The 13515-nt window shown below is 34.0% G+C and overlaps 1 pseudogene; it reads left to right on the top strand.

Moving 5' to 3' along the window:
- LOC119865161 overlaps window positions 1–10903 on the top strand; it is a 48709-nt pseudogene extending 37806 nt beyond the window's left edge.
- The last annotated feature ends 2612 nt before the right edge of the window (window positions 10904–13515 follow it).

Raw genomic sequence — 13515 nt, 5'->3', positions numbered from 1 at the left:
TTAGGAAAGTGTGTCCGAAAGGTACCCTTCCATTTAGTTCATGTACCTAGTCTTCTATTTCTCATCCTTCTATTAAGCTTCAGGACTCTCTGCTTTTTTCTCTAGATTCTTTCTTATTGACTGTCACCTGGGCTCTAAACATTTTTTTTTAATCCACATCATACTTTTTCTCCAATTCCTGTATACAATCATCAGAGATCTTAAAAATAATGGAGCTAATCTAAGGAACTAATAGGAAATGTTAATGAATTATATTACCTTGAGTTTTTTTACTTTAATGTTGGGAAATTTACCACTTAGTGGGAAGCACCGGGTAAGACAAATAAAGAATAAAAACATTTGAGAGCAAAAAAAGCCTGCAGTCATATTTAAATTAAACCATGAAGCAACTTTCCTATCTTATTTGACTCTTCAGCTGATCTAGTGCAAACCTTGGAAGCTACATTTCCAAAGTTAATCAACTAATACCCTAACATAGAGAACATCTTTTTTTGAATGTCCATGCTTTCCTATTTTGCAGATACTGATAAATGATTATGCCATACTGTCTAACTTTTTAGAAAATACAGTCAGGAAAATTAACTTGAGGACTTTGAATACTGGGCAAAAGTACTCTACACAATATCTGACTTTTTAAAAATGATATTACTTTTTAAATTCTGCAGTATGTAGAAAGTATAGCCAAGCTGTTTCTTTACCAATGCAGATCTTTCAAGGTTACCTCTGTAGTGTCTTCCAAAATTATCCTGTATACCTCTCTATATTCCCTTCCAAAATTATCCTATATACCTCTTAAATCTCAGGGATATGTAGAATAAGATGTGCCTATCTACATAAGAGGCATGAATGTCATGGCTGATTCAACCTTATCTAAGAGGTAATAGAGTGATTTTTTTTTTCTCTCCTAGATAATAATGAATACCACTTCTGGTTGGCTGCCTTGTTTTAAAAAGTTCCTGAGACAATATACTTTTATGTATAATGATGCAGGAAGCAGCAGGAAGAAGATGACATATGTCTTATAAATAAAGATGATAATGGTGATAGAAAAAAATGAAATTGAAAGGTACACATTATATTCAGAATGGCTTTGTCTTATTTTAAAATAGCCAGTCCTAGTCTCAGTTGAGGCATTGTTTATTGACTTGGAAACACCCTGGATTGCCACGGCACTTTAACAGACATGGAAGTGGCCTTCTAAGTGTGCCTGCTGTGTTCTGGTCAGGAGATGTCAATACTTAACAGGTTCAGGGTTTAGGAAGAAGGCTGAACCTTACCACATGTCATTAGAGTTAGCTAATTGCTGTGACTTCTGTCATAGACTGTGATCATCATTGATATTTTCTGTTTGAAAAACAAAGAAATAGCAAATGAAATATATTTTTATGAATGATCATGAGGAAAAAAAATAGCTCAAATCCAGAAGACCATCATTTTCTGAAGTTGCACTTAGAAAGGCAGGCTGTGGAAGTGATTTTTTCAGGCTCCCTTCTGGCCAATTCATGGAACAACAGCAATCAATCACAATTGTTTTATAGAATTGAGTTGCTGGTACCATGTCACAATAAACTGATTAAACTCTCCCAGAAGAAATCATCAACTTTATTGGGACTAATGGTATCTAAGATCTTAAGTTAAAAAGCTGTTTTCATTCACCCTTCAAGGAAAAATCTTGCTTTTGAAAACTCAGCAAACCTGACCTATTATTTTCAGAATAGACTTCATCCACATTGTGCACTCCACCATTCTTCACAGTTTAGGATATCAAAGCATATTGTATTCTTAGTATAAAAGTGACAATTAATCTCCCTTTCAAAATATTTTACTAATCACCTATCTTGCTACAGAATGTGTCAGGTTGTTGTCCCTCTTCTCTCATACATATTTCCTTCTCCTCTTATTTTTATATATTTAATATGACAATCTGCCCTGATCTTTGTTATTATGTGACTTGAAAACACATCATTTTTTAAATTTGAACATAAGCCCAATCAGTTTTTGATGCTTCAAACTATTCAATAAATGATATTTAACAATAATTTCTCAGTATGCTGATGGCCTTTATTAGCCACTATATGATAAAGAGATAATAATCAAGCTCTCTGTACTTGGACTCAGACCAATAGAACACTTGCTTGCTTTTTCTCCTTTCTTCTTTCCTTCTTCCCTTCCTTTCCTTTCCTCTCTTCCTCTTTGCCATCCTCTTTTTATCCCTCTGTCCTCCTCTTCCTCATTGTTCTTCATTATGGCTGTTGATAAATGGTCTAAATAGTTCCAATTCTACACATATCTTTGATCAAGATAAATGCTGCAAAGGCCATCTGAGTCCTAGAATCTAATCTAGTTTGTGAGAATTATTCATTATGCATTTTAAAATGTATGCTATTGCCTCCTTAACATTGACATTTCAATTTTCATAGTTCTTTAGGAAAAATAAAACTCTAGTATGGAGCCCCCACATCCCTGATATTCTAAAAAATGGCTAGCAGTTTACTTTCAAATGAAAATGATCAACTCAATACTTAAAACAACAAAACACTTGAGTGGGGAGGTAAAAGGATTGTGATGGTTAATTTTATGTGTTTACTTGACTGGGACACAAGTTACCGGGATTCAAAATTATTTCTGTGTATGTCTGGAAGGCATGAGGTTAGCATTTGAATCAGAGGACTGAGTAAAGCAGATTGCTCTTCTCAAGATGAGGGTCATTTTACTAATAGAATGTATCAAATATTAAAGGTAAGACAACACCATTCTAAACATTTGAGGTCCAAAACTTGCTAAAACTTTGTTATGATGATAATGTGAGTATGGGATGACAAAACTTGCTTGGGAATCAATTGACTAGTGGATCCAAAAAAATTTTAGAACTGTCATATTTTATATAGAATAATGATATTGGGGAGCCTGGGTGGCTCAGTTGGCTAAGCATCTGACTTTTTATTTCAGCTTGCTCAGGTCATGATCTATGGGTCAAGAGATCAAGCCCCATGTCAGGCTCTGTGTTTAGTGGGGAAGTCTGCTGGAGATTCCCTCTCTCCCTTCCTCTGTCCCTTCCCCTGCTCTCTCACTCTCTCTCACTCTCTAAAATAAATAAATAAATCTTAAAAAAAAAAAAAAAAAGGAATAATGGCATCTACCGTTGAGTTAAACCTGGAGAAGGCAGAGAAAGAATCGTGGAAAATAAATTTACTTCTCACACAGAAGCAAGACATTTTTGTAGTAAAATGTGTATATATCTAGCCATGAAACAAAACAAGATTAATTTTATAAAACAATAAATTCCAAACATATAAAAGTACAACCTTCAATTGTATATACAATAGGAAAAAAGATATTAGACAAGAATCCTTTCTGTACTATTTATAGACAAGTCTAATTATAATACAAAAGATATTAAATGATAGCCACATATGTAATCCTAATAATTGTAAGGATAGTGAGTAATATATACATTGTGAATTGAAGTATATTTTCATTAACATTTTTATAATATCTTGCAAGGTATGACTAGTGGATCTGGGTGTTTACTCCCACCATTTTACAAATATTAAAGAAAAACTTTAAAAAATTACGTAATTTTTCTTGGATTATGCAACTATTGTGATCTCAGGACTTATGGCTCCAACTGCTTTATGTTTAAGTTACAAACATACAGAAGTGTACAAATACTGACATGTTCCTAAATGGCCACTTGAGTATAAAGTAATCCTTTGGATCAGGTTTTAGTTGTAATTGAATCACTAAAATGTACATCCTTGGATTACATTTGGTTATGCTAATAAGATTTTCTGAACAGAGTTCATGAGTATATTCTGATGTAACCTTTTCAGAAAGACCTTTATTTTCCAACTTAAAGTTCCTTTTTTCCCCCTTGTTGACACTATACAAGTCTAAGTTTATTCCAAATCTTCATTCAATAAATAATAAATTATCCATGCCTTATTGAACTCATGCTCTAAAGTAATTGGTGTGGATCTGTTACCTACTATTATCACTTCCCCCTTAAAAAAAGCCTTTTTTCATGATAGATCCCATACTATCTGCCAAATCTAGTGGAAACTTCTCTAGTAATTCATAGAATTTAGTGTTAAAATAAAAAGCAGGACCCAATTATCAGAAAATAAACCACTTCACTAAAACCCATTAATTTATTATGAAAAATACATTGACAAACACTAAGTTAATTTACTTGGTATCAGAGCATTTGTTAGGGTTCATAACTATGGAATACATGTATGATAAATGTACAAAACATCTAACTTGGGAGTGTACCTATGTATTTGGCATGAGAAAATTAAGATGAATGATTATGAAATTCTGGAATCATCAAAATATTGCCAGTATAATAAAAATAATATGTAAGGCTGAGCCATACAATTTTTTATGTTAAGATGATTGTGTCAGCACTTCATATGGAGCAACCTAATAATAAATTAAAAAAATCTAAAAAAAAAAATTAATTGGTGTGGATTAATTGGTGTGTAATTGGTGTGGATCTGTGTTTGTGTATTTGTAACTGGTATGTCTTTTCAGCATTCTTTTGCCAAACTACTTGTTGCTTAAACTTTATCATCATCACTTGGCATGTATAACATGTTCAAATGCCTAAGGTATGCCTTAGGTGTGCTAAATTAAATTTTAAATTAAAATTTATAAAGACAAACATTTTCTAAAGGGTAATTCCAACGATTTTGTGTATAAACCACCAACACAAAAAATGCATATGTATTATTACCATTAGTTTTTATTTACAGATTTGAAAGGAGGCTGGCCATCAACAATCTCATCACTGAGAAATGTTGTTGTTGATGATGCACTTACCTATGAGAAAATCAAATCCAGGAGTTGGAGCCTGTGACACTTAAAGTAGAAGCTTGAGCTGAGGAAGGGTCTCCCTGAATTGGGCATGAATTCATGCTTACTGGGTAACCAACCAGTTATGGTTTTCTGAATCGGAGATATTGCTGGATGAGATATTTCAGGAAGTGTGTATTTTAGATCCCAAAATAGTAGAAATAAAGATAAAAATAATGAACAACCCATTTTAGTTAAAAGGGTCTTTAATGTACAATATTTCTACTTTGAATACTCAATACATATGGTTCATAATTGGTTTGCTTTGTTATGAGAGCAGTAGTTTTAGTGTAAAACAAACGGAAGGGGAAGGATTTCTAGTGTCTATCATTATATATAAAACTAAATATATGTTTTCTGTTGTAGACATTATACATTTGTTTATAGCTTTTTATTTTTAATATTAATTGTGTATAAGGAACACAGAGCTTTTCATCCCAGATCATGCTGGTTTTTTGTTTAATTTATATACTTAATAACTTTAGAGAAAGACACTAGTTTCAGCATTTTCATAGCTTAAGATCAATATTCAAGTTAATATTTATAATCAGAGAGTTGCTAAGCTTCATTTATAATGCCATCTGTGTTTTCTTCACTTCTGGAAATATTTACCTCTCCTTTTACTAAAACACTCATATTATATGTACTTTTGTACATAGAAAGTTTTATTGTTCATAAGAAACTTAGAGAAAAATTTCTGTTAAAACTTCTTTTAATGTCACAATTCAATTGAAAGTTCTTTAAAAATATTAACTTACATGCACATGGTCACATGTTCATTGGAACAGGGAAATAAAGAGCTTATATATGGCTAAAATGAAGAATTATTTTGAGATAATATACTCTCAGTAAACGTGTTAAACAGTAGGAAAACTGGTTACATGTAGGAAAAATATAAGTGTCATATACGGTTTAATCATTTGACTAATCCACTCATCTCTACCCCATGAATATCAGTTTACAATGAGTATGTTTTCTCTTGGGCAAAGTAACAAGTAGAAAACAGGTATTTGAGCTTCTGAAAATAAAATATTGCTACATTGTTAGACTTTAATCTAATTAGATTTCCATTCTCTTGGTAGATTTTTCTGGTGGCAAACATTAATTTTAAGATATGATGGCAGTTCAAATATATAGAACAGAGAAGAAAAAACCCTAAGATTTGCTCATATATGCCAGACACTCTGCTCTTGTTCATTCATACCTAGCATTTATATCCTATTTTAATTAGCCAGGTAACCATTTTATATTTATTTACTTATACACTTTTCACAAGAACCTTCTGAAAATGCTGAAACGACTGTCTTTCTCTAAAGTTTATTAAGTATATAAATTAAACAAAAAACAGCATGATCTGGAATGAAGAGCTCTGTGTTCCTTATGCACAATTAATAATAGTATTAAAAATAGAAGGCTATAAGCAAATGTATAATGTCTACAACAGAAAACACTTAAGTTTTTATTTAAGTACGTTAGATTATGCTATAGCAAGTTAATCATCCAGTCTCAGATTCTTCATAAAAAAGTGTTTATTTCTGTTTTATGGTCCATATCCAAAGTAAATCTAAAGTGAATTCCAGGCTGGGGATGTGTAGAAACAGTTCTTTACACAGTCACTCAAAACCATGGCCATCATACCTACTACCATCTATATGTAGGCCCCAAAATTACACATATCACATGTGCCCCCATCTCTATGGTCAAAGCTAGTCTTATAGACCCCATAAATGAGGGGTAGGGAAGAGAGGGTACCTGTGAAATGTTTGGTAAACACAACTCTATTTGATTCTACTTAATCCCATGTTTCATAATCATGCCTCTCTTGGAGTCTACGCACATTTATTACCATTTTTCTTGCTTAAAGTAAAAAGAGATAAAGGATTATTTTACCTAAGATTGTAGTCTCTCTGAAAGTACAACAAATGCAGATCTTTGCGTGGAATCAGTTTTCCAGTTCCAGTCTTTCCAGGATACTATAACAGAAGACTAATATAAGTGAATCTTTACCTTGATGCTTTTTACGAACAGACTTTTTTTAAAAAACAAAAAGTATTAAAGCCAGACCCTTAAACTGATCTGTACCATACCAGTTAGTTTTAATTTATTATTTAATAGAATATTCCATTTCAACTTCTAATGTTTAGGTTCGCTAAGCAGTAAGAATCTCACCACTGTAAATCTCCACATTTCTGGAATCTACTCTTTTTCTTTTTATTATGCTGGCAAACTAACCTGCTTCTTCTTTAATTTCTTTCTTTCTTTCTTTCTTTCTTTCTTTCTTTCTTTCTTTCTTTCTTATCTTTCAATCCTTTTTTTTTTTAAAGATTTTGTTTACTTATTCGTGAGAGACACAGGGCGAGAGGCAGAGACATAGGCAGGGGGAGAAGCAGGCTTCCTATGGGGAGCCTGATGTGGAACTTGATCCCAAGACCTCATTACCTGAGCCAAAGGCAGATGCTCAACCACTGAGCCACTTAGGTGTTCCCTGAAAATAAGTGTCCATCAATAGATGAATGTAAAATAAAAATGTAGCATTAAGCATAAAAGACAGAATTTAAATCTAGGTATATAGATTTTTTACCCCCTATCTGGCCCCACAACACTAACATTTCCCAAATTAGAATCAGAAAGTATATTCTCCTTCCTAATATCTGCAGCTGTATTCTTGAGTTATGACACCGTCACCCATAGAGTCAGTAATCTCAAAATAGTTGCCTCTTTCTTTTCCTAAATTCTTCTTATTCAATTAGGCACACATTCCAAAGACTCTGGAAGCTGTACTCACCCTGCAGCCTCTATTTTGTCTCTCTCTTTTCTGGTTTAGAACCTTATCTCCTATTTTTCTTATCTCCCTCGATCATGGCAGGGGCATCCTGTAGTCTTATCTGTTCATAGTACCTTCCTGGAAGTCATAGTTAAAATAAAGATTTGGTATATTATTTCCCTTTGTAAAAAAGCCATTGATTAATAGAGTAGCAGAAGGAGAAATCAAGAAAACAATCTCATTTACAGCTGCATGAAAAAATAATAAAATACCTGAGAATAAACTTAACCAAGAAGGTAAAAGATCTGTACTCCAAAGCTCTGAAACACCAATGAGAGGAATTGAAGCCAACACACACAAATGGAAAGATATTCCATGTTAATGAATTGAAGAACGAATATTGTTAAAATGGCCATATTTCTCAAAGAAGTCTACAGATTTAATATAATCCCCATCAAAATACCAACATTTTTCATAGAACTAGAATAAACAATCCTAAAATTTGTATGGAAGCACATAAGAAGGCAAACAGTCAATGCAATCTTGAAAAAGAGGAACAAAGCTGGAGGTATCACAATCCCAGATTTCAAGACAAAGCTGTATAATCAAAACAGTACAGTACTAGTACAAAAATAGATCCATAGATCAATGGAAGAGAATAGAAAGTCCAGAAATAAACCCACAGTTATATGGTCAATTAATGTACAGCAAAGAAGTCAAGAATATGTATACAATGGAGAAAAGACAATCTATTCAACAAATGGTGCTGGGAAAACTGGACAGCTGCATGCAAAAGGTAAAACTGGACTTTCTTACAAAAAATAAACTCAAAATGGATTAAAGATGTAAATGTGAGACTTGATCATAAAACTCCTAGAAAAAAGCATAGACAGACATTAACTCCTTTGACATTGGCTGTAGAAATATATATATATATATATATATATATATATATATATATATATATATTTTTTTTTTTTAGATATCTTTCCCCAGGCAAAGGAAACGAAAGCAAATATAAATTACTGGGACTACATCAAAATAAAAACCTTTTGCATAGTGAAGAAAACCATCAAGAAAACAAAAAGGCAACCTACTGAATGGGAAAAGATATTCTCAAATGGTGTATCCAACAAGGAATAAGAATCCAAAATTTATAACGAACTTATACAACTCAACACCAAAGTGACAAATAATCTAATTAAAATTGTGCTGAGTGCCCAAATAGACATTTTTTCCAGAGAAGACACACAGATGGCTGACAGACACATGAAAAGATGCTCAACATCACTAATCATCAGGGAAATGCAAATTAAAACTGCAATGAGACGTCACTTTACACCTGTCAGAATGGTTGGAATTATAAACATAAGAAACAAGTGTTGGTAAGGATGTGGAGAAAAAAGGAACCCTCATGCACTGTTGGTGGGAATGCAAATGGGTGCAGCCACTGTGCAAAACAGTATGGAAGTTCCTCAAAAAGTGATAAATGAAATTACCATAAGATCCAGTAATCTTCCCAGTGGATGTTTACCCTAAGGGGAAAAAAATACTAATTTGAAAAGATATATGCATCTCTATGTATACTGCAGAATGATTTACAATAGGCAAGATATGGAAGCAGCCCAAGATTCCATCCATAGAAGAATGGATAAAGGAGTGATATACACTGCACACACACACACTGGAATATTATTCAGCCGTAAAAAAGAATGTAATTCTTGACATTTGCAACAACATAAATGACATAGAGAGTATAATGCTAAGTGAAATAAGTCAGTCAGAGAAAGACAAATCTTAATGTTTTCATTCATATGTGGAATTTGAGGAATGAAACAAAGACAAAAAAAAAATAGACTCTTATATACAGAGAACAAATTGGTGGTTGCCAGAGGGAAGGTGGGTAGGGGGATGGCAAAATAGATAAAAGAGATTAAGAGTATATTTATGGTGATGAGCACTGAGAAATGTATAGAATTGTAGAATCATTATATTGTACACCTGAAACTAATGTAACACTGTATGTTAATTATACTTTCATCATAATAAAACACTGATAGTGCCTTGCTTCTTTTTGCTATGGAATAAACTCTAAGTTTCAGTTAATGGGAGTGTATAGTCACCCTCAGCTGAGGTGGGGAAGGCTATTGTTGGGACAAGTTTCATAAAGAAATATCAGCATAGGACATAAATATCAGCATGTGCATTAGACATCAAAATGGAGCTGTCAAGTCAGGATTTGGACCTATTAGTCATTGTGATGTAGATTTTATTGAAATCTATGAAAACAAAATTATATAACAAAGAGAATGAGCTCTGAGAAGGAATGACTGATGAAGTGGGAGGTAAACCAAGAGAGAATGGCACCTTGGAAGACAAGGGGAGTAAGTGTAGCAGACAGGAGGGCTTAGCTAACTTTTTCAAATATTGCTGGTAGGTCAACTAATATGTAATATGTGATGCTGTAATATAATAATATATGATACACACTGTACACTTAATATGTATATATTCAGAATTGATGCTTGAATTTACAAAGTGCCTGGAATAGAAGTTTTGGTGCACTGAGGAGACTCAAGCTTGATTGAAGTGGGCATCAGAGAAAATTAGATGAGAGGAAGTGGATGGAGGTAAGGAGTATAAGCAACTACCGTGAAGTGAAATTTCGATGCCAAAAAGAACAAAGAAATATGTGGTGGCTCCTCAGTGAAGGTGGATCAGGTATTCTTTTTAAGAAGGGTGACATATATAAAAGAGGGAAGCTTCATCCTGATGGTAACAGTTCTTTTAAGAGAGAATTGATGATGTGAATGAAGTGGTGAATAGGAAAGAACTGAGGGATGGGTGTGAGAACCTAGAATCTTGTACCACAGTGAGGATATTGCTTTTACATAGAATCTTGGGAATTCCATCAACAGTAAAAGAGAGGTGCTTAGTGTCCTGTGCACACACGCCTTGCAAGCGACGGCGCCTGACTTCCAGGGTACGAGTTGAATGGATAGTAGCAGTTACTTTGCTGCTGGGACACCTGTGATTGGTTATCTAGCTTACAAAAGGTTTTATGTTAAAGATCATTTCAACAAATCTATGGCAAACCTTCACATCCAGAAAGATAACCCCAAGATAATACATGCTTATGACATGGAGGATTTGGGAGATAAAGCTGTGTACTGTCATTGGAGGTCCAAAAAGTTCCCATTATGTGATGGATCTCACACAAAACACAATGAAGAGACTGGAGACAATGTGAGACCTCTGATCACTAAGAAAAAGGAAACGTAAATTGATAGTTTTGATGCTGCAAAACAACTTGTCATGATGTCATCTGACTGTTTAATTAGAATGACTACCACCTGTCTGTTCACCTCCCCTGGGTTCTAGATGTGATGTATTGCGAATTGCAGTTTTCATATTCACGGCATTTGCCTTATTTGTTGAACCACCGTGGTACACACTTGTTTAAACAAAAAAAGGAAAAAGGAAAAGCAAGCAAACAAACAGAAAAACAGTAAAAGAGAAAAAGCAAAATGTCTCTGTAGATACAGTAGGCTGGTAGGTAGGGTAGTGGATGTTCCCTCCTAATAATGTCTTATTTCTTGGTGTAATAGGAAGTAATACTATTAGCTGGAATTAAGGTAAGAAAGGGAATTTATGAACAAGTGAGAATTTATGAGTGAGGGAACAATATGAAATAACTTTTTTTGAATTTTTAATTCTTGCATACATGTTTAGATCATGAATAATGTGTCTACTCATTTAATATCCTCAGCACATCCAAATGTCTAGGACACATCCCACTAATGATAATAATAGCATAACAACACTAAAATAACAATAGCTTACATTTCTTGGGGACTTATTACTGGCTAGGTAGGCACTGATGAGTGCTACATGTGGATAAACTAATCTTCACCAAGATATCTGAGTTGAGGAATGTGATGTCCCATTGTACAGTTGAAAAGATCAAGATGTTAAGAATGATATCTTACCCAAGATCACATATTTAAAGGGAGAAACTGGTAAAATGAAAAAAAAGAAAAGAAATTGTCTCAAACATGAATACATTTCTTTAGGACTTCAGGAAGGTTGAGAGACTTCAGGGGTCAATGTTGAAGTACGAGGCACTTTGTTAAGTCAAGGTGTGATGTTTTGCAACAGGATTTAAGGATCTACTCGATGCCAGTGCTACTCACATCACCCTATAGGCGGCCACATATTTAAGTTCCTCTTAGGGATGTTTCCGTATCTGTAAATAAGCACCAGGGTCAGGTGGTCAGACATCCCTCATAAACCAAAGTCTTCAAGTTGTTGTCTGAAACCATCCAACAAAGAAGACCTAGGTGTGTTCTCGGAGGTTAGGATGTGCACCTTAGTACCTTTGATATCTCCAGCAACTTTCAAGTAATAGGAACTGGTTGTTGATACGGATTATAAGGATGATGATGTTGTGGCTTTTTAAATTCACATCTCTATCCGCAGATAGCAATCACCTTGCAAGACTGATAGCTAATGTTCAAACTGCCTTTTGTGCAAGGCTGACAAATTTTCGACCAAATTGCTGTTGGCTATGTTTTCAGAAAGGTAGATCTTAATAATGACATTTAATTTTTCTTTTTTGAACAAATGAATGAGTTTCAAGACTGTTTCTACAAAGACAGAGCACTATATAAATTCCACATGAAAGCAAGCCCTAATTTAAAAAATAATACCCTAATGATGCCTAATTACTTCCTTGAGAATAAGCAGCAACCTAATTAGTCACCTTTATCTTCATATGCACCTGGAATTGCTATTGTGAATAAAGCATACAAAGCACAGTCCATTTTAAAAACAATACTCTGCAGTGGAAGAAAACCGAGAAGGTTGGGGTAGGTAGGCAAGGTAATTTATGACAAATCATTACATTTCTAATGGTATTTGATCCATTTTTTTTTAGGGAATTGATAAAATAATTAACAGAGTTTGGAAAACTTTCCATTATAAGTTACGTAGAATTATTTAAGAGCTAAACATAAAGCATTTCCTATAAAGCTCAATAAAATGCAGTTTAAGGAGACAGTGTGTCTGTCTATGTCAGACGTTTCTCTGCCATAGCAAATGGCAACTATTAACTCCAAACTTTGAGATTTTATCCAGAAAGAACTTGGAAATCTCTTCTCAGTTAGATAATGTCTTCTCAGAAATGGGCTGTGGACAGGATAGATTTACCAAGCTGACAACCACTCAAATGAGTTTCTGGAGGTGAGCCTTCCCAGACAGAAAGGAAAATAAAAGTTTCCATGTCTCTCACCACTGCCACAGTGAATGGCTCAGAAATCAGTTTGTACCATCTTCTATAAAATTCAAAGTGAAAAAGGCAAGGCATATTCTCTCCTTGGTCACTGCAGAAGAGCTAGTCCTCACCTGTATTATTATTAATACTGTAAATCTTTAGAAGTATTCAAAGTAGTAATTCTCCCCAAGTGGAAACAATTCTACTTGAATCTAAATTATAAATAAATTACCATGGGAGGTAAAAGCAATCTTTCTAACTACTATTGGACATTTCTGAGCAGTTACTTTTTATATTATTGGGCTTTTCTGAATAGTTGCTTTTAGAGATGCTGTGTTACCAATTGCTTTGTAACAGCCTACCACAAATTTAGCAATTTAAAAACAACATGCATTTATTAACACTCAATGGATGTGCATCAAGAGTCTGAGAATTGCTTAGCTGAATCCTGTCCTTAGGGTCTCACAGGCTGTAGTCAAAGTGATTCAAGGCTAGATTCTCACCTGCAGGCTCCACAGGAAAAGATCTGTTTAAAAGCATCTTCTGGTTGTTGGGCAAAACTCATTGCCTTGTAGCTACAGGACTGGATGGCATTATTTTTTTGCTGGCTGGAAGCTGAAGA

This window comes from Canis lupus, chromosome 22, assembly GCF_011100685.1.
Source record: "Canis lupus familiaris isolate Mischka breed German Shepherd chromosome 22, alternate assembly UU_Cfam_GSD_1.0, whole genome shotgun sequence".
NCBI lineage: Eukaryota > Metazoa > Chordata > Mammalia > Carnivora > Canidae > Canis > Canis lupus.
Note: the sequence above shows the minus strand (reverse complement) of the source record. Positions and strands in the feature narration are given on the sequence as shown.